Raw genomic sequence first — 23,967 nt, forward strand, 5'->3', positions numbered from 1 at the left:
CCTGTTGCACAAACCGAACAATGACTGCAGTAAATAATGCTGCGGAGAGGACTCCGCCTTGGGGAACTCCCGCAGTGATTTTTCTTGAGATTATATCTTGATCCGCTGTAAGAAGAATGATTCTGTCAGAGAGCACAGTTGTGATAAACCACAACATGTAACCTTTTATATGGAAGAAATTTTCTAGCAGGTCAACGAGCGAGGGAATGCTGAGCGAGGGAAAAACCTTGCTATCTACACCTGAGACCGACTAACTCAGCCACGGAGTGCAAAAAGCCCATTAAAGTTCCTCGCGTCATCGACGGGATTCGAACCCAGGCCTTTTCCAACCGGTGTGGGCTAAATCAGTGACTGTTGATCTTCCGGGAATGGTATTCCCAAACCATGTTTCAGCGATACAGAGAGTATCTAGAGTTTTCAAGAGCAGAAGCTGTTCGACAGTTTATAGCTTGTTACAGATACTTCTTGTATTTTGAAAGACAATTCGAATGGTGGTAGCCATAGTAATCGGTGTTTATACTGGTGGCAAGTTTCCTTTTTGGGTCCGCATTGGTCTATTGTGGTTTGTGATGTACAGGGATATTCGAGACAGGTTTGCAGCCTTGGGGATTCACATTATAATCGGCTGGTAGTTGGATTGAATGGTATGTGGACATTTTGTTTCCTATAGGAAACAAAATGTCCACATACCAATTTCCTATAGGAAATTTGTTCTCACTGGATTTATTTATTTATTTTATCATGCGTTTCTATGACCTGGCAGCTTGGTAGCTTTAATTGCAACTGCATTTCAAGGTGATGTTAGTGGTTTATTGAGGTCCTTGGCGGCTGATCCAGGAAGGGTTTGACGAGAGTTCCAGGTGGCCATAGCCTTAGATCCAGCATGAAGCTTGTCTTATCTGGATGCCAGGTGAGGATGAGGACTTCCTTGGACCTCTGATATCACTGGGTCATCCTGTTCATGGCAGAAAACGATCTCTTTACAGTCTCTTTGCAGTGCTTCGGACAGTTGGAATTAATTAATAAATTTCGTGTTTATATCCAGGGTGGTCAATGGAGTGTCAGAAGAATTTAGAATGCGAAGAGAGTACAAAAATATTACTATATGCTGCGCTCATTCTTCTACTGTTCGTCTTTGAAACGTCCTTGAAAGAATCAAGGAAGTTTCAAACCATGTTTTCAACCGTGGGTACAAGAAGGGATTGCAAAACGTCATCAAGTCTTTGGGGGGAGAGTCAGAAGAAGTCTTTGTATCGCTATTCAAGGAGATCTTACTTCATAATGACGTACACTATGTTTTCTTAAGTAAATACCGCTGAACAGGGCGCAAAGTCACGCGATGTAGCCTTAGGTACATTAGTATACCGAAGGATTTCAGGCGCTCATATTAACAAAAGTACACTACAAAGTATCCTTTATTTACTGTATTTGTAGAGGTAATGTATCAAGTACGTAGAACTCATTTCTTGTTTCTTTGTTGTTAGTTTTACATCTATTCTGACACCAGCGTCATGGGCGACAAGGGAACAGTGGCTTTCACCGACATTGGATTCGTCCTCAGGCCTTGTGACCAGCGATAGTGGCAGGAAGTCCATTCTCGGCATGACTTAGACAATAAAGCAAACAGGAAGAAGGCGTGTCTTTCTTTCATCCCACACACATCCCATTTCCTGGATTTTACAAATTGCAGAAACAAACATAACATAAAATTGGATGGAATTAGATGGAGCCAAGGATGTCCTGAACAATCAGCAGAAAAATATAACCAATCCCGATCGTTTAATAGTCTTCAAAAGATGTAATCCTCATTGTAGCAAAGCTTATAAAATGAATCCTGCACACATTTCGTCCAGCTGACTGAGTTGAATAGATCCCAGCGAGGGTTTGGTAAGGTCAGGTTTGATGCTGGTCAATGCATAACCAGCTTATTCCATTAGGGAAAAATGAAATCAATTTTTTTTCTTAAATACAAGGTGCGGAAGAAAAGAAAGGAGAAATATTTTTTAAATAATTTATTATTTTAAACACATGCAGCAATTTAAATGTTTAAATTGAATAATTTCAATGTTTATTCCCTTCAAAGTACTTCAACACACACGTGACTGATCCATAGTTTCATCCAGGTACATTTTCTGTAATATCTCCAACGTTTCCCCACCATTTCTATCGAGTTTCACTAAAAATGAAATAACGATTCCTCGCTCGATCACTCATTTTTAAAAAAACTGAATCTTCACTTAGAGGGGCAGAGTTCAATCAAAACTTAACCGATTGCAACGAAACAGAAACTGATCTGTTCAGAATAAAACAAGCTACAGCATGTTATGAATGTTGTTGACATGCGCAGTAGTAAGGCGCTGATAGGCAACGATTGTCGTTTCGTTTTAGCTGCACATTGTATTTCTCTAAAATATATCGGTTTCCAACACATTATTAGACGAAGAGCGATTGTCAAAATGATTTTAAATTTTTATATGAACTTTGTAATACCGTTCTCAATATCATTATTGAAAATAAAAGGAAAATCCCAAGGTGCCAGCGTAGAACTCAATAGAACCCTATTCGTAAGTCAGTGCATTTTGGGACGATGCACCTTTGCGATCGCTCTTTGTCTTCTTCCACTTAACCTTTCATCCACTGTAATATTCGCATCCACTGGATATCGTATGTCGGGGAGCAGTTAATGATAGTAGAGGGCTTGCTCTCGTCAGGGACGGGCACCGGAGAGCACCTTTCCTGGTTATCGCTGCTTTCTGGAGCTCTGACAAGAGTGTCCTACTACACTTAGTAATAGTAGAAGTAGTAGTAATGACAAATGATGCAAGGAAGCAAGTTTATACATCACCGGCCAAGAAAACAACAAAAACTAACCTAACCCATTATCCATTCACCCCAAATGCTTGTCTAGAACTTATTTAAGTGTCAAATTCCACTGCGACAGATGGACGTTTGTTCCAGCAATCAACCACCCTCTGACTGAAGGCAAATTTCCGCACATCTATTCTACAACTGTCTTTGCTCAATTTGAATTAATATCCGGTCAGGTGGTAATCTGAGCGAGGGAATGTCCAGACCACTCAAAATATGAGCAAATAAAAAAAATAAATAAAATAAAATAAGTCGGGAAAACACAGTGGTATCGTTCGACGTCGTGCACATAAGATTAGAAACTCTCCAAGTCGAAGGTGATGAAGATGTTTGTTGAGCTAAAGATAGTTGGTGGTATTACGAAATGGCGTCGTTGGAGGTGATGGTCTGGACCGGAGGTAGAGCCAGAATAGAAGTAGTTCCTGGAATTGAAACACTACCGATGAGTTGTCCACGTCTAGACGGCTTTATACGCACAATATTGCAGAAGATTGTGCATATAAATCTTGATTTTTAAACTTAGAATCTGATGAGAGATTTTTGAACCCTTTCGAGCGTATTAATATTATTTATCCCAAAAGTACTTCAGAATTGGACGAAAAACGATGTATATGCCAGTTTAGGGATACCAGGACCAACAAAGTCAAAAGATTAAGCCAAGTAATTGAGAGGCTCTGCTGCCAGTATTCTAGGCTGCAACAGTTACTGAGGGGAGAATCAAACAGGTTAAACAAAGCAAGTTTAACACGAAAGGAACCATGGCCGGTTAGAAGAAAAAGATGTGGAGACTCGGACTGAACCATTTTGAATTGAGGAAAGAAAGTTGTAGAAGAGTTGTGCGGAAATTTGCGATTTGCCAGCGGGTGGTTGATTGCAAGAACAACCTTCCATCTCTCTATTAGCTATTGGATAGATATGTATTATTAAATAAATCAATATCTTCTTACATACCAACTAAGAAATATTGTTCAAGGTTTAGGCCTAAGTGGATGTCAGATTAACTAATGAGACTCGCGGCAGAGAAGAAAAATGCGTGGGACGCATGCAAATAATGCATTCCTTGCGTACAACTCCTCGGTCACTTGGTGGGGTGATTGGGATTTGTGCGCTGGTGGGAGAATGGGATTTGTTGCCACAGAATCTCATAGACACGATTATATGGAGCATGGTTCACAGCTGTCAGGGCTGTTAGCATTTAAAGGGATCGTACGCAGTACTGCTGTTATGTGACCACATTTTCGAGCATCTTGTTCCGACTTCTGTAATGCAATCTGTTTGGTAATTCTTATTCAACCCCTAAAAATGTCCCTTATACTTGTCCGAAGTCTCTCGCTGTCTCCTCACATCATCGACTGCGAAATGAAACAGTTCCATTTCGCAGTCGAAAATAGATCCACCATAACAAACCTCATGGCCGCACAGACATCAATTCTTCAAGGCTTCGAAACTAAATCCGAATTAGCTGTAGTGTACGCCGATATCGAACCTGCTTTTGACAGCCTAGACGTCGCAGCCCTTCTCAGGCTCCTGCAATTCTTCTTCAGGATTAATGGAGACCTACTAGCTTTCCTCACCGCCTTATTGAGGAATAGAAGTGTCCACCTCACTTTGAAGAAGACCACTTTACAAGAAAAATCAATGCAGGAGTCCCACAAGGTGGTGGTGTCCTGTCTGGCCTTTTCTTCTCAGCGATTCTGATTCCTTTCATGAGTCCTCGTGATGATGCTCTAATATATGGAGACGATATAAAGTTTCTTACCTTAATGTCACCGTCTGCAAACCCAATGACAATTACCTCTTCCATCACAGAGAACTTGACCGCCCTTTCGACTTACTTGAAGATGTTTGGATTAAACCTTAACCCTTCAAAATCTGCAGTAATGATTTACTCATTGAAACAGCAACCAACTATTTTATTCACTGCTGAGATTTCGGCATCTGCGTCGCCCTCACTTCAAAAACCGGTGTTCGCGTTCGAATACTGGACCCTCAAATGGGCCACAAATAAGCATCCCCGACCCCCTCAATTGAGAACAACTGACATGGCTGTGCAGCTAAATGTACCCAGGCTTCCGAGGTTAATTGTCAGCAGGCGTTTAATGACTTCAGTAAAAATGTACACAGGAGTGATAAAAGGCCCAAACATCTGGGATCTCTGTCAGTGGCACAATCCTCTGCCATCCTTGAGGTCAGACCCCATACTAATCCTCAAATACAACCGGTTGAAATTGTGTAGTCGGTTCCTACCTGCCCAGGCACTTCTCCGTCTTGGAGTCGAACTTCAAAAATTGGCTACCGACTACAAATACCGTCACACGCTCCTCGAGTGGATTCCATCTGTGGATAATTTCCTCCCTATGACGTTCAGTCCTCGTATTTTCATTATTATAATTTCACACGTTTGTAACTCATAATTTCCATGTGACGCTAAATTTTTCTATTTTTGCCAATTAATCTAATTTATAATGTAAAACACCTGGCCACGTCGAGTATTATTGTCTCTAGTAAATAAGAAAATGCAACACTATTCAAATCATCCTTTCTGTTTTGGTACTCGTAGGAATGCAATACCGAGGCAACTCGTTGAGAATAGAAGCGCCTACGCCATTTTATGCTTATTGTCCCACCGAACTGTACATCCTGAAAGAAGCCTGATTTTAAACTCCTAATCCTTCACATTTTTGTTACACTCCTGAAAGAAGAATTTTATGATCATGCTCTTTCAATTTTCTTGTGGTGTGCTCTATAAATCAATTAAATTTTCCAAATATTTCATAAATTTTAAAATATTTTATGACCTTTTAATAATTATTAATAGTAAATGAAGATTTTATAAATTAATTTTGAGGATTTTTAATTTTTCATAACCCATTTAAAATAAAGTTGTCGCTTATAAACTTGCGTTGAAATATCTTGCAAGTTTGCATTTCCAACCAACATTATTACAGTAGAACTCGGATAAGAAATTTTCCAAGGGACTGCAAAACTTCTTATTTAGGTTTTTCTCGAAATTTTATTCTTAATATTAGTATTATTATTTTTTCAGTAATGCTCGCATGAAAACAATCAACGCCTTCACAACGAGTTGCCCTGACATAGCACTACGTTTTCGAAAAATATCTTATTTGTGTCATTAAATCACCAAAATGAGTTTCACGACTTAATAGGAAGATCACTTCGTTAAATCTAGGATTAAACATTATGTGTTCAATCCTTTGCAGTCGTAGCATATGAGCTGCAGCAGGTATAGAAAAAATAGGGATTAAACATCAGAGTGAGCATTCACTCGTGTGCAAACTACAGAGCGCAGTTTCACAAGCATCATCCTCAGCCCCCACTATTCGTTATCATTTACGAATGATCTGAGCAAAATCTACATTATACTAAATACACAAATAACGAATTATTACCATACGCACTAAAACACACGCTCTACTTAAAATTTTATTAAAATCTGGGAGGGAGTAAAGTACTTTACAAAACTGTTTACTTCCTATTAAACGATATTGCCTTTTTCTTAATTTGAGTAAATCACAGAAGATCCACGAAATTATCTCTGCTTTGATGTGTTATTTAAATCCCCCAAATATGAACAAGTTAGGTAATATTATCTAACGTCCTCAGTGCGTTACATTTCACGTAAGGTCGTTTTTTCAGCATAATATTCATTCGCTCTTAATAATGTACTTTCTTTTAATAAAAATGTAAATACAACACATACACTGTGCTGCCACTTTATTAGTTACACCCCTGCTGCGCAGTCCCACAACGTTGCAAGTCACATGACCACACTTGTGGATAAAAATGCAGCACAACAACCGTTCTAGTATCAACCTACAAACCGTAGCAAGAATTGGGAAAAGGAATGATTTAACGGACTTCGAACGTGGCATGGTAGGAGGTGCAAGAAGTGCTGGACAAAGCATCTCAGAAACGGCAGTTCTCCTGAATTTTTCACGCACCCCAGTTTCAAGGGTGTGTCGAGAATGGAGCAACGAACAGAAAACATCCGTTCAACGGCACTCCTGTGGAATAAAATCGCCTGTTGATGAGAGAGGTATAGAGTTCATTTCGGCACTGTTCCAAGATTCCTTTCGGGATCGGTCAAATGAAGAGCGATTTTTTCACGGATTTCGTCTCAGAATTCTGGAATGAAAAAAAAAAAAAAAAAAAAAAATAGAAATCTGCGAATGTAAAGTCTAGAAATCTAGAAAGTCTAGAAATCTAGACTCTACATACCAACTAAGAAATATTGTTCAAGGTTTAGGCCTAAATGGATGTCAGATGAACTAATGGGACATATGGCAGAGAAGAAAAATGCATGGGATACTTACAAATTAACACGTGACACAGAAGCCTATGACAGATATAAGCTGGTCTGTAAGAAAGTCGCAAAGGAGGTTAGGCAGGCAAAGACAGATTACGAGAAATCCTTGGCAAGGGATGCGAAGAAAAACAGCAAAGAGTTCTTTACTTATGTAAACTCTAGAAGGAAGGGGATGAATCAGATTGGTCCACTTGATATTGATGGGTCAACTGTTGATGATCCTGCTCAGGTAGCTAACAAACTAAATGAATATTTTGAATCAACATTCACACATGAGGAGTTATTAAGCAAGGGGAATGCCAGAGGTGTATTCAACTCTGGCAGTAAGCTAGATAATCTTGTAATAACTGAGAGTAAAGTGGAGGAGACGTTGTTGAAAATAAACACAAGAAAGGCACCTGGGGTGGATGGGGATCTATCCAGTTATATTAAAGGAGGCAGCAAAGAAAGTAAGCAAACCCTTAGCCATAATTATGAGAGCTTCCTTGGACTCAGGCGAGGTACCCACAGACTGGATAATTAAAATGGCTTCTTATAAATAAATGCTTTAAATAAAATATAAAATCATTTGAAACTTAATTGTAAACAATTAATATTTATAATTATTTATAAAGAAATTAGTTGAAATAACTAATACAGTATTTTACAAGGTATTTGAAGCATTATAAAAAGCAGGAGAATAGTACAGGAAATAATGATATCAGAAAGAAAAAGTAGGAAATATATGTTGACAGGACTGAGAATAAAGTTAATAAGTAGAACAGACAAAACATCTTGAAAAGGAACATAATTTTAAAAAGACTCAGGAAATAAGAGTGCATAGAGAAAAAGACAAAAGAAAAATTGTGCAAGGGATAGTGATGATTATGTGCACGTTAAGTGCCAAAGCAACTAAGGCTATGAGTCATAACTATATTGTGTCTGTAATTTCATGTATTCTTTGGTCAGTTTTCAGGACAAAAAGGCTGAGTTTCTAGAAGGAAAAAAAGCCATGCGACCGTTGCTTGAGACCAACTAACTCAGCCAAGTTATGAAAAAAAAGTTCATAAAAAACATTTCTCACATCACTGACAGAATTTGAACTCAGGCTTTTTCCAAATGGTGTAGGAGAATGGTGATTATAAGAATTGTGCTGCCCACAAGGGAAGAGATTGCAAAAAGCAATATTCAGAGATTTTTCAAGAAGTAAGCATTAAGAAATAAGATATACACGGACGACAGTAAAATGGTACAGCTGGCAAGCAGATTTAGAATTAGTTGGCAACAAATTGCTGGAAAGATAGGGAAGATGAAGCATTAATTAAAACAATTTAACCAAATTTTAAAAATAAAAGTTTTTATGAAATATATGCTATGAAAAGGAGAAAGCAAAACATCGCTCAAAGAGAAATGGCAAACAAAACTCACATACCAAGTGCTTCCTTTTCACTTAAAATTAACTTATTTATTGAATTTTCAATTTTACTATAAATGGAATGAATTCTAAATTTATACACTTGCCTGATTCAAATGTTTGTTTTCACCACAAATCTTTTAGATTTAAACATATGCCCTTCGCGCATACTAAAGTAATAATATAAGTTAATAATAATATAATATACGTAATATCAACTACTGAATAATATAATATAATATGATAAAATAATATAATATAATAATAAATAATAATATAAGTTAATAATATATGTTACTTAACAGTAACACCACTACTTTGTGCACAGTGGTGTTACTGTTAAGTAACATAAAATTCATATCGGGAAAATGAACATATTGTATAACAAAAAATATGTTTATAAAAGAGTATTTGTCTGAAGAAAACCCAATAAAAAAAATAAAAGCAAAAACAATATCCGTAACGTCCATTTCAGAAAAGCTTAACATCCGCTAGGTGGCGCAGATGACAACAGTGTGATTATCGTGCTCCGTATTTTGTGATATTTTCAGTTTAATTATGAGTCATGTACTAGCTATATTTAAAATAAATAAATGCACAAGTTTGGTATTTAAAATAAATAAATGCAAGAGTTTGGTATCTATATAATAATATCGGTGTTTAGATACACCATAGATAACTCTTAATAAACTACAAAGTAGTTGTAGGCATCATTTGCTCTTTCTCATATTGTGCTCTGCCTTCACGACGAGTTACCATGATATTGCACTACTTCGAATAAGTAACGCTTCACCAATAGAGAAGACTATTGTTACTTATTCTCAGTTGAGTACCACCACACAACTACTTTGTAGTTTATTAAGAGTTATCTATGGTGTATCTAAACACCGATATTATTATATAGCTATATTTAGTATTAATCGAAAGTTCGGAAGTGCCTCCATCTAAATATACCAACTCAGGAAGAAATGCAGAGTCAGGTAAATTATGATTATTGTTTTTGGTCTCATGCATGAACTTTGCTATATTTTATTTTTTTATTTTTATTTTATTAATAACAAGATACACAACAGGTAACCATTAACAGTGTATCTGAGATCAGATCAATAAACATAATAACAATAATGTGAAATCCTACAGGACGATAAACATTGATATAGATTCAAACAATAAAAGCATATGTACAAAAGAGGATTCTATTAAGTTAAGTTACCGGTAAAACAAGTAATAATTAATCCGTTAGAGAACAGAAAAATAATATAACAAATAATAATAAACTACAATAATTAGATGTGAGCTAGTCACTTTGCAGTTTAAGTGAAGAGGCAAACTTGTGGATGGAGTTCATCAGTGATTGGGAGTTGTCAAAGAAGTCAATGCGAGAGTCATTTGCTGATTTGCTGATTCTGTTCAGTGGACTGAACTTCATTAAGTCCGTGTTGGCAGAGTCAAGGCGAAACGGTGTAAGGTTCCTGACTTGTCTACAAGGAGCATTGAAGTTTATTTTACTCAGGATATCAGATGCTTCGTAAATTCCAGTGATTACTTTGGCTAGAAGGGCGATGTCAGCAGTAACTCTTCTAGTGCACAGAGGCCTCAGATGAAAGTAATCACACAGCGATTCATAATACACTGAGTGATAGAATAGAGGATTGCGGTACGTGAGGTAACGGACAAAGTTTTTTTGCACTGCTTCAATTTTGTTAGTTAAAGTCTTTGTGTGAGGATTCCAGATGGGTGAACTGAATTCAAGGATTGGCAGAACAATAGTTTTATAAAGGATAACCGCATATCTGTAGTTTTTGAACTTGTATGTGTTCCGTTTGATGAATCCCAGCGTTTTGAATGCTTTGCTGGTGATTTTAAGGACATGGGCATCGAATTTAGCACTGCTGGAAAAAGAGAATCCCTAAGTCGTTAACTTGGTCACACCTTTCGATGATCACAGAGTTAATACTATACTCCGTATTCATTAGTTGTGGAGATCTGCAAGATGAGAAAGAGATAACTTTGCACTTCGAGGGGTTAGCAGACAAGCCATTCAGAGATAGCTACAGAGAGAATTTGTTGAGAGCACATTGAAGTTGTTGAGAATCGGTAGTCTCCTTCACTGCTGAGTAGATCTTAAGATCATCTGCATAGAGAGCAACTTGAACATTGGAGGTGTACATGAAAGAAGGAAGATCATTTACGAAAACAATGAAGAGAAGAGGACCTAAGGGAGAGCCTTGTGGTACTCCGCTTAGTGGTATAAAACAGTCTGAGTTCACTTGATCGATGATAACGCTCAAGGAACGATGCGTAATATAGCTGCGTAGCCATGAGAGCAAAGGGTCACGGATACCATATAGCATTAGCATTAGCATTAGCAGAGGCATATGATGCAAGAAAGCAAGCTTATTCAGCATCAGCCAAAAAAAACAAAAAAAAAAAAAAAAAAAAACCCAATCCCATTTCACCCCTCCGTTCGTTCGAAATACCTGTCCAGTTGAGCTTTAAATTTGTTTAGGCTATCAACTTCAACAACCAGTGATGGAAGTCGGTTCCACCAACCAACCACCCGCTGGCCAAAGGCAAATTTCCGCACATCTATCCGACATCCGTCCTTCCTCAATTTGAATTTTTGCCCTCTGAGGTGATTATTCTGAGAAAGATGAAGAATCCCATTGGCATTGAGCATGCTCAAACCATTCAAAGCCTTATACACCTCTATCAGATCACCTCGCCGGTGCCTAGTCTCCAAACTCTGTAATTTGCAAAACTTAAGCCTTTCTTCGTAAGAGCAACCCTTTGTTCCATTTACTAATCTTATTGCCCTTCTCTGTACCCGTTCCAGCAGCTCTACATCCTTCTTGAAATGAGGCCTCCAGACCTGTATACAGTACTCAAGATGTGGCCTTACCATTGCCTTATACAAGGGAATAATCACCTCCTTATCCCTGCTAGAAAAATTCCTGTATATCATTGACAAGACACCATGAGCTACTCTTGCAGCTCGTCTGCACTGCTCAGAGAACTTCATATCTGCCTGCACAATTACCCCCAGGTCCTTTTCATTCTCCACCACTGTCAGTGTAGTACCGCAGAGTTGATACGTTGCTCTGGGGTTACTGTTTCCCATATGCAGCACTTTACATTTGTCGATGTTAAACCTCATTTGCCACCTCTCGGCCCATCTGTTCAACCTGTACAGATCCTGTTGCAGCAGCATAGCGTCAGTATTGTCCTTAACGACCCTGCCAACCTTTGTATCATCTGCAAACTTGGACATTAAACTTGATATCCCATCATCAATATCATTCATAAACACCGAAAACAACGGACCCAACACTGAACCTTGAGGAACTCCACTAATAACATTAGTCCACGTTGAGCAGTGTCCATTGATTACCACTCTCTGTCTTCTGCCACTCAACCATCCCCTTATCCATAGCAGCAATTTGCCTCCAATGCCACACTGCTCCAATTTGTGCAGCAGCCTTCCATGTGCAACAGTATCAAAAGCCTTTCTAAGATCCAAATATATAATATCAAAGTTATTCCCTGCATCCAGTTCTTTTGTGACTACATCATAGTATCCAATCAAATTGGTCAGGCAAGACCTGCCCTTAACAAAACCATGCTGCGTCTGAGCTATAACTGAATTCTTGTCTAGATGATCCTGCAGTGCTTCTTTAACCAGTGCCTCCATTAACTTACCTGGAACAGAAGTTAAACTAACAGGTCTATAATTACTTGTGTCAGCCTTTGATCCTCCTTTGTGAATTGGGGTCACATTTGCACTTCTCCAGTCCATAGGTACCTCCCCTGAGTCCAAGGAAGCTCTCATAATTATGGCTAAGGGTTTGCTTACTTCCTTTGCTGCCTCCTTTAATATAACTGGATAGATCCCATCCACCCCAGGTGCCTGTTTTATGTTTATCCTCAACAATCTCTCCTCCACTTTCCTCTCAGTTATTACAAAATCATCCAGCTCACTGCCAATGTTTACTTTACCTACATCATTCTCCTTCCTGAATAACTCCTCATGCGTGAATGTAGATGCAAAATACTCGTTTAGATTGTTAGCCACCTGAGCAGGATCCTCAACTGTTGAACCATCAATATCCAGTGGACCAATCTGATTCATCCCTTTCCTTTTCGAGTTCAAGTATGTAAAGAACTCTTTTCTGTTTTTCTTTGCATCTTTTGCCAAGGATTTTTCATAGTCTGCCTTTGCCTGCCTAATCTCCTTTGTGACTTGGTTACAGACCAACTTATATCTATCTTAGGCTTCCATGTCACCCATTAATTTGTATGTATCCCATGCATTTTTCTTCTCTGCCACATGTCTCATTAGTTCATCTGACAACCATTTAGGCCTAAACCTTGAACAATATTTCTTAGTTGGTATGTAAAGCCTGGTAGCCTCCAAGATTAGTTCCTTGAATGCTTCCCATTTTGAGTTTGCTGTTGGTAACATCATCAGTTGGTCCCACTTAATAGCTTAAGTTTTTCCAGAAGTTGTTCGTGCGGGACTTTATCAAATGCCTTGGATATATCTGTGTAGACTGCATCAACTTGTAGGTGGTTATCAAGAGCTTCAGAGGTGTATTGCCAGAAAGGAAGTAAATTTGTGACTACTGACTTGCCACTGCAGAAACCATGTTGATTCTGATCGATAAAAGGCTTGAAGAATTCGAAGAGATGTTTGTGCACTGCTGTGTCGAAGAGTTTAGCCAGGCTGTTTTGCAAGGTTATGGGGCTGTAATCGCATACGTCATTTTTATCACCTTTTTTGAAAATAGGAACTATATTGACCTGCTTAAAGTGCTTAGGATACTTCCCCAGCCTGAGAGACAGGTTGAAGATCCGCAGTATGAGGGGTTTCAATGTAGTGACAGTCCTTTTCCAAAATAAGCCTGGAATGTCATCTGGGCCTCTGGTATAGTCATTTCTCGTGCTTTTTAATGCCGAATTTAAATATTCATCAGTGATAAAGAGATTAATGAGGATATCATCTTTAACAGGTGTGAAGTCAGGAAATGAGGCAGGTCTCAATGTATCATTTGTTTGAATTCTAGAAAAGTGTTTGGCAAACTCTTGAGCAATACTGAATTCGTCAGATAAGAGAATTCCATCTGCGTTACGGAGTTGTAACTTTCTACTGATTATGTTCTTATGCTTCATGAAATTCCAGAATGGTTTGATATCTCTGTGAGTAAGCAGACTATCCTGAACTGACTCTGTATACATGTTGTAGGAGTTTAATATGAGAGTTTTCACTTCTTTGCGGAGTTGGCTGAATATTTCATAGTATTGACTGTCACCTGTTTGCTTATATTTGTTTCTGTAGAATTCTTTGGATTTAATTTTACGTATTAGTTCACTATTATACCAGTGCGGGTAGGTAGAGCGTGCGGTAAGATGGGATTGAGGAACAATGTCAGATATAACTGAATGGACACAGTTAATCAGGTTGTTGGTGAGCACATCGATGTCATCCATAGCGTCAGCGAGCTGCTTGTCTACATTTCTTAGAGCTAGGTTGAGCAGAGGCCAGTCAGCCTTTCTGAAATTGAATCGAGGAGTACGGGAGCTGCATTTGAAGTTATGAGAAGTCACTGTGATGTCAAAAGTAATTGGTGAATGATCCGAGTGAAATATGGGGTTGTCGGTGTGAACATCTATATGAGTAGAGGAAAATATTAGGTCGAGGTAGGCATTTTCTCTGGTTGGAAAGTTGCAAATTTGTTCCAGACCATAGCTGTGAAGCATATTAAAGAGAGCCCTAGTCTGCAGTGATGGAGAAGAAGATCCTAAATTGGCCATTTGACAGTTAAAGTCACCCAAAACCATTGCTATGTCGGCAGATTGAATTAGTGGGAAGATTGATTCCAGCGAGCTTTCTAAGTACTGGAGGTCTATATTAGTTATGGGAGGTGGAAAATAAAGCAATACTATTAAAACCTTTAACTTGCCAAGATGAAGAAGGCAGTATACTGATTCAATATTTGTGAAATTTGATGTAGTTTCACAGAGTATATGGTTAGAATGTATAATAGCTACTCCGCCTCCACGAGATCCTCTTTCCTTTCTATGGATTGTATATTGTCCATCTATAATCTCCCGATCATCAATATCAATGGAGAGCCAGGTTTCAGTGAGCAGGTAAATGTCGTAAATATGTGAGCCTTGGATTGCTCTGAAGTGGTTTAGGTTGCTAATTATACTCCTGCAATTCTGAAGGTAAACACTGAACAGTTGGGATCTGGGGATTCTATGACGAGAGGAGAACGTAGTATGTGTAGATAGCAGGGTATCTGATTGCTATGCCGGTGGAGAGGAGATTTTGGACTCCCTTGATGGTCTGTCCGTGAAGCGTTTTACTAGAGCCCCTGATAAAAGGGATCTTAGATTCAGCACTTTTTCTGTTTGTGATGGAAGGCATGTTATTATAAAAGATGAGTAGGCGGGACATCGTGTCTTCAGAGAACGGACATCTACTCCGAAACCATATTCTTCTTTAATTAGGTTGATAAGATCTTCAGATTTAGTGGAGGGTCCAAGTCTAGAAAGAAAAATTCGGTCTTTTGTGGGAATAATTGTGATATTATACTTGTGTTTGAGTAACTGAGATTTTTCTGCAGTAGTTACATTCTGTGTTTGATGAATTATGGCTGGAAGCTTGGAGAAAGTACCTTGAGATATAGATGCTTTAATATTTTCTGACGATTTGTTCTGTTTTGATCTTTGGTGTGATATTTGAGACTGGCAATCAGAAACAGGTTTGCTCACTGTGGCGGCAGATCTACAGACAGGTTTGCAGACCTCATTAGATGTGGCAGCAGTTATTTTTCATATGTTGCCTTAACTGATGTTGAAGAGGATTCCGCTTGGTGACTCTGAGCTTGTGAAATAGAAGTACAGACAGAACTGTTCCGCAGAGGAGAGTAGGTGGGAGGAGTGGTTCTATTTACATCAGAAGAATCATCTAACAGAGTCTGTTTGGCAATAAATTGCTCAGTTGAATGACTTGAGTCATGAATGTTAGCAGGCTTGGGCAAATTAATATTTGCAGCAGTAGAAGTATTGAGGCCGGTTGAAGGTGAAGATCTGGTCTCAATACTGAGGGCATCGTCAGTTAATGAAGAATTCGTATTCACTTTGAGCCCATTGGTTTCGAGAGTAGGTTCAGAATTCTTCCTAGCTTCCCTTAAGTGGCAAGACATAATTGATGTGAGATTTTTAATTTGGGCGTTAATGTCAGAAATTTCAGCCTGTTGATTAGTTAATATTGTTTTTATATCACAGATCTCCGTGGATAGCTCTCTGTTTCCTTCATTGAGTGTATTAGAATCCAGGAGAATTTCAGAGTTTGCAGTATGAGGTGCGCTGATTAGATGAGTTTGAATGAGGATTTTCTGCATAGTGTTAAAGAGTAGTTCCTGGAATTCAGTTGATTGCAGAATACCAAAGGTTGGATTCAGAGTTTCCGTAGGGAAGGAGTTAGCGCTGAGATCTTCTGACGGCACAGATATATGTGTTTGAGTTGATGCATCTGAGATTTGATGCGACCCCAAAGACAACAAAGAAGGATTAGAGGCTTCATCCATGTACGATTCAGAGTCGGTATTTCTAGTTATTGGCATGATATTTGTCTCAAATGTACTAGAGTACGGCATTTCAAATTTGTTAGCGGAAGAGGAGGAAAGTGACTCAGGTTCCGTGCTGTTTGGCGTTGCAACAGTTATAGGGCTTTTCTGAGAATTTCTGAGTCGACATCTATCACAACAGAATGATTTCCGCCGACTTTTATTTAATTTTTTCAGGTCAGAATGGGTACAGTCATTGCATATTAATTGTTTGCACTCAATACATTGGACAATGGGGTCAGAGCTGGTCCCACAGATGGTGCAGACGCTAGAATTTTGACAGGAGGTAGTATTTGTCATATTGAATTCAGTTACTGTAGTTTTACTAGATAATTTAATATCACCACAGTTGTGGTTTAGCAAGCAATAGGCACTGTGACCAGCCGGTCGCCTTAGTTGCCCTGCAGTGAAATCCACAGGGAGCAGGGGTATAAGTAGGGAGGGAAGAACAGAGCGGCTAGGCAATACTCTAATGCCTGGTCAAGGTCAAGTGTCTGTTGGACACATGTATAAGTTGAACTACAAGATAATGGCTGAAAGCGCTTGTATGGAGTAGCGGAATGAACATGCAGAAATTCATTTAATACTTATCTGTTGTCCGTTCAAATAATACAGTACTTGCACCTGGCAATCCTAGGGCCTATCCTTATGTGGTGGCACTAATAGGAACTTAATACTTTAAACAAAAAACACACAAAACAAGAAAAGTTTACGGAGCATATCATACAGACAGCCGGACACAATCATCCCCCTAGCGGCAATGTTTGCATTAACTGTTGTAGTGTTTGAAATTGTTTTAATACGACGCAATTTTTTTTAGAATATTTAGTTTACTTTTATAAAAGAGTTCAGCAATAAATAGTCCTTTTCAAAAATTTCAAAAATTTTAAATATATTCCAGAATAGTTTTGATAATTCAAAAAATATTAAGAACACATTTATGTAAATGTAACGCATACTATTTATACGAATGTCCCAAGGCATTAACCATGTACTTTGTCTATAACGTCTGGCTCATTAATAAAAGATATTAATACGCCATGTTACTCTCGATGATCAAACGGAAGGAAAAATAATATGTTGCAACGCGTGCAATAAAGACGTACGCAAATTAATCAATATAAATAAAATCGGTGTACATACACCATACAATAACTCTTAAAGAACAACTACCATTATTTCGTCTGTATCTCGTATTGTGCTCTTCCTTCACAACGAGTTGCCATGCATTGCACTACCTCGAATAAGTAACGCTGCAGTAATGGAGAATACTATAGTTTCTCGATGTCTGCTCCGTTTCAAAGCTAGTTGGCTTTTCATCGGTGGGTGGTGGTAAGACAACTAACAATAGTCTTGTTCCACTTAGTGCAATACATCGGCAACTCGTTTTGAAGGAAGGGCACAATATGAGATGATGCCTTTCGCACTACTATCGTACTTGTTCTTTAAGAGATGGATCTACACCAATATTATATAGAATCTTAAACTCTTAAATATTATTGCATTTACTTTATTTAAGTAAATTAATTAATTAATTACCTGGTAATAGATCTATCACAGTTTTTATTTCTGGATGCTTCCATATATGCACATTCCAAATTTAATGCTCACGCATAATTAGATTGATGATGCGCTGCGATGTAATCGTGCAATTTTTCAGCACTCACCTCGTAGTAATCCGCTTAGTTGGTGGGAAGTTTTCCCACGTGCATAGTGGTTAAGAGATTCTAATAACTTACGGGGATTAGAAATTTAAAAACTAAGTTATGGGCTTTAAAAATTTTGCTAAGAAAGGAAAGTGCACCTTCCATTCTACGGTTGTCTAATTAAAATTAATTAAATGAAGCGAGGGAAAAGCGAATAGCCGCTCACGAGCGACTTTCCAATCGTTTTCAATTAGCTGTAGTGGGGAGCGAAGAGCACGCGACTGTGTTATATACGGGTTGGGTTTTCGAAATGCATTTCAGTGCTATTGTTGTTGTTTTCATTATTATTTTTGGATTTTAGGAGCATTAGCAACTAAGGCCTTATTGCTCCGGGGATATGCGGTGGTCATTCCCTGACCTTTCCGCATCCTCCGTATTTGCTGGTCACTGGTTCGAATCCCGGTCTAATCAGGAAACGTGTGCTACGCACTGCTGCTCCTGCGTACGGAGACGCCGCATTTCAGTGCACGCGGAAACTTAATTCCAAATAGGGGAGAAGTTAACGGGAATCTTTTTGTTTAAAGTGATGTGTTGTGGCGCTTAAACCACTCAATGACGAGGGATTCATTTTGAAGGATTTTATAACTGGAATTTAGTTTAACTATTGCGATCGCTGAATCGACGAGTGCGTTATGATTATAAGATTGAACTTGTTGTGTTAGTTCTGTACTCGCTAAATTAGATTTGAAGCTATTAAAGTGGTAGTATGCACGCGTGTTAGAAATTTTTCATGTCCTAATTTTGCTGTTGTACTGCAAAATTTGGGAGAGTAAAATGAATGAGGACGGAATTTTCCAGATTACAAATGACGTTAGAACTAGGGGAGATAAATTCAAGTTACGGGGAAAGATGTTTAGATTGGACTACAGGAAGTTTTATTTTAGCCAGCGAGTTATAAATTACTGGAATAAGTTACCTACGTGGGTGGTAGAGGCTGACAGTTTGGGGAAATTCAAAGCTCATCTGGATAATACCTTCGGGTCAGGGAAGCGCATAGGATGATAGGTTTAATTTCCTTTTCTTTTATTAATTATTCTTGTTTTTTTTAATCATTGTTTTTTCGGGTTTTTTTTTTTTTTTCTTTTTTGGTTTTTGCAGCATAAGCCGTAGTGTTTCTTGCAACATGCGGTCGTTACTAATACTAAAACTAATTATAAAATAAGATTGTGTTCGTTATCGAAAGTGATTAATTTGCAGTTATATTTTCTGTTTATGCTTCGGCGGTTCTACATCGTAAGAGGATCTTTACAGATTATATTTTTTTATTAGAAAGCACTCGGTATCGTATTTAGCAGTTACGTGAGCTCGAACCAGTCAATCGAAGCTAGTGGGCAACCGCACTTCTGCGCTTCACCAGGCAGATACGTAAGATGATCGACGTTCCACTGTATCTCATTCGTTTCGATTTATTCGTGGAATTCCTGTGAATCGTGGTACTGTGTCATCAACCAGATTCGCTTATAATTGAGATTCAGTTCTTTGCAAATAAGCAATCTGCACTTTGCTATTATGCGACAAAAAGTTTCTTCGTCCAAAATAGTTGGATGGTTGTACATTTGAAAGGAGAATAGAAGAGAGAAAGCAAATAAAAGAAAGATTCACTTTGAGAATAAGAAACTAACTTCGTATTTTCAAAGAATAAACTCGAAAGAAAAGTGGTAGCAAATGAAGCGTACGAAAGAGTACCAAGTGAGGAGTGAATTATCTGTCCCGGGTTGAAATCACGACCACAAACGTATCCCCGCAGTGCACAACTCATTCTGCTTCGTACTTTGAACAAATAAAACAAATCTCATTAATTAGTTTAAAATTTAATCTCGCGCGTGATACGCGTCCATTTATGTGTAAACAAGTGAGGGGTGTTGTAAATGAATTAATATTAGGGTTCGGATTAACCGGATACGTGGTAGTGCTGCTAATCGATGCTTTAGATATTTTCACGTTTATACTATTTATCATTATTATAAATACTATAAACTCGTTATTATTATTATTATTATTATTATTATTATTATTCCGCTGGAGGGCTAAGTCTACTGTATCAGGGCTCTTAGAGTAAATCGGAAACATTTGCAATTTGTAATTTAATAATAACAATGATTCTTTAATAACGTAAATTTTATACAACAGTGATTCCTTACACAGACAGCCAGAGGAATCTTACAAATTGTTGTTTATACTATTGATTTTGTTTTATAAAAAAAAATAAAAAATAAAAATAAATAAATAAATAATAATAATAATAATGATAAATAATAATAGTGAAATGAATCACTACAGTGAGCAGAACATGAAATGACATCGGTTAACTAACTAAGATCGGCACTTACATAAATGTCCTTTACAAACAGCAAGATGGGACAAGATGCCATCTCGATATGCCTTTTCTATCGTCCACAGGTCGATGTCCATGTTGAGCGAGTTGAGAGTGTCCAGAGTCACATTACGGAAGTGTCTTTTGAAATTCTGTAACCGCTGGAGCCTTGAGCATAAGGAGGGGGTACTACGGAGATGTCTGCCTGGCAAACTCCAACCAACGGTGTTCCAGATGTTGATGTGATCCAGCTTAGCTGAGCACAGATGAAGAAATGACTTTATTTTTAGAACATGGGCTCTGTGGACTATGGGCGTATATTGCAGGTTGCAGCAGAGAGTAGATTTAGATGTTGTGTAGATCTGGTGCGGCCACAAGTTGGTCCAGTTAAGCACCCAGAATTCGAGGCCCCACAGTTTCCTGAGACTGGTGGGTGGTGCCGCCGACCAAACTTCCACGGCATAGGAGAGCACACTACAGAAGTAAGTTGCGAGGTACTTCTTGATTATTTGCTGATTGTGCGTTTTGCACAGATCAATTTTCACTCCCCAGAACGCTCTCAGGGCTTTGGAATACTGAGCTTGGATTTGTTTTTTTATATGTCAGGTTGGCATCAAGGATTACTCCTAGGAATTTGACACTGTCTGTGGGAGTCAGGACATGTCCTGCCAATACCGGAAGTAGAGAAGATGCAGTATCAGTAGGAGTCATCCCACTTGGCGTAAAGATGAGATAGTTTGACTTCTCTGGATTGACTGACAGTCCAAAATATCTAGCATACTTATAGAATGGATTTAGGTTCAAAGATTCAGAGGCGGTTTGTCTTTCTTGTGAAGGACCAACATTGCGTTTGCATGGCAAGTAGCAAACAATATCATCAGCATACGATAGGAACGATGGAATTTGATCCATCAGTGGAACGAATATTGCTGCAAATAACAAGGCTGAGAGAGAACCACCTTGTGGGATCCCGACTTCGACGCTTTTAGTGACTTTAACGCCATCGCCTTTGAAGTGAACCATTCTCCCATAATAGCAAATTATTGAGGATCTCGAGCATCATTCCGGATATCCCGTAGAATCTCTCAAGTAAGGCAAGAAGGGGTGTTATCTGGACTGAGCCGAAAGCAGCTTTGATGTGGAGAAAAATGGTGTGAAGATCTTCGTTGTCATTCCAGGCCTGAAGTATTTTCTGTGATAATGACTGTAGGCAGGTTACCTGATTGTTCATTTCTTCCTTAGTTAGTATATTTAGATAGAGGCACTTCCGATTAATACTAAATATAGCTAGTACATATTATTGTATCTTTACTGTACAATAAAGATTTTCTTCTACATGACTCATAATTAAACTGAAAATATCACAAAATACGATAATCACACTGTTGTCATCTCCGCCACCTAGCGGATGTTGTTTTTCCGATTTTTAAGCTTTGTCTATTTATAAAATGGATTCTACAACTATCCTATTAGGATTTATTTTTTTTATATCTTTTTCGTTAAAATATTCATTCCCGTTTTACTCATTTATTTTTACCCAAAATAAGGCGTTATCTTGGGATATAACCATGAGAATATTTATATTTCTTGTTTTAGAATATATTTATTGTTTTCGCAAAATGGATTTCATGTTACTTAACAATAACACCACAATGCACAAAATAAGTTATATCATTACCCTGGAATATGCCAAGGGCATATATTTATTTATAAAAGATTTGTGGTGAAAACAGTCAGGCAAGTTTATAAGGCATTATCTTGCGATATTATTATGAGAATAGAATATGTGAATTCTTTTCCGAAAATGGGTTTTATGTTACACCACTATGCACAAAATAGTGGTGTTACATAACTTATATTATTACTTTAGAATGCGCGAAGGGCATATGTTTAAATCTAAAAGATTTGTGGTGAAAACAAACATTTGAATCAGGCAAGTGTATAAATTTAGAATTCATTCCATTTATAGTAAAATTGAAAATTCAATAAATAAGTTAATTTTAAGTGAAAAGGAAGCACTTGGTATGTGAGTTTTGTTTGCCATTTCTCTTTGAGCGATGTTTTGCTTTCTCCTTTTCACAGCATATATTTCATAAAAACTTTTGAAGAAAACTTTTATTTTTAAAATTTGGTTAAATTGTTTTAATTAATTACAAATCCCGTAAGAGAGAATTAATGGAGTGAGGATCGTGTAGTGCGAGTTATACAACTGGTGTATGCTGCCATCTATCGACAGTGTGTCGAACTACTCTCAGTGTCATTCGAATGACCCGTAATTAATGATTCACGCCCAAGACAGCCGTAGTTTATGCATTCTGATTACACACACTATTGGAGGGAGTATATGATGAGAGCCTTGTCGATCAATTCGGCCCTGGAAAGATTGTGCAAGGCTCAAGGAGACTGCTTCTACAGGGATGGGATACACTTAAATAGAAAGGGTGCGTGCAAGAATATTTGCAGATGCTATGAAGGCAGTGTTAAGTGGGTTGGAAAACTGCTAGCTTGGTGGGATACATGGACTAATAGATTAACAGTAGCTGCTGCAAAGGTGAAAGTGATTCTTGCACTGCTTCTATTGGAATGAGCAGCAGCCTGGAAAACAAGATGCAGCAATACAGTAATCGGCATATGCAAAGTGAGGTAATTCATTTGTTTCAAATGTTAAGGAATCGTCAGTTAAATGTACTTTCGATTAAAAATGTGGGATACTTATTGGAGGAGAGGAGAGTACCGATGACGAATGCAACGGTATAATTCTAAACATAAAAGCAATAAAAGGAAAATTTCAATAATAAGGTGTTTCGAAGAAAGAGAAAATGTATCCGGGTAATTTTATGGTTCCGGGTAATTTATTTGCAATTTCGAAGTGTTAATTAATTAAATTGCTATGAGGCAATGATAACTGCACAATTTCAACGAGATAAGTACGAACTGAAATTCATTAATAGATGCCTAATTATCATCTTGAGCCGGTTTACACGTTTTATCGTATGTTCAGATCTAAAAACGCTTCTTTTCTTTTCTTTCATTTTCAGAAGCTAATCTGACGGTCAATGACGAAAACTAGAACTTTTAAAGGGAAAATTACGATGAGAACAAAAATAGTTATACACAATAAAATATTAGAACGAGTAAAACCTTTTAAATATCTAGGATGTGATATAACGTATGATGTCGAAGAAGATATGAACCAGAAATTGGCAAAATTTCAAAATATATGTGGAACAATAAAAAGAACTTCGGCTAAGAAAACAAGGAAAGAAACACAATCGAAATTTTACAAAGTAATGGCAATACCAAAACATGGATACCGAAACAAAGAGACATTAATAGAATTCAAGCTGCACAAATGAAGATGGAAAGAACATGTAGAAAGAATGGAAGATAATAGGGTGACAAAAGCCAACTCCTTTTATTTGTAGGAGAAATGCATAAATGCTGCGAAAATTTGGTATTAGAAAATATTTGGTGTATTAACAAAGAAAAGCAGAAAACTGTAATGTTGAAGTAAACCGAAGAAAGAATGTAGAAATATACTGATGTTGACGATTGCAATATATTCCCTTAAAAGAACGTAACAATTTTATTAAGAGAGAGATAGAAGTGAGAAAATAAGAAAAAAATGCTTTAACAAACACGGCAACTTCAGTCGATACAATATTGAACCATTAGAGACAAGTTCCTGTTGGAGCTATTAATCAAATAGAACGAAATCCATTTAA

The sequence above is a fragment of the Mastigoproctus giganteus genome, chromosome 4 (genome assembly GCF_048544385.1).
Source record: "Mastigoproctus giganteus isolate SK-2022 chromosome 4, ASM4854438v1, whole genome shotgun sequence".
Lineage (NCBI taxonomy): Eukaryota > Metazoa > Arthropoda > Arachnida > Uropygi > Thelyphonidae > Mastigoproctus > Mastigoproctus giganteus.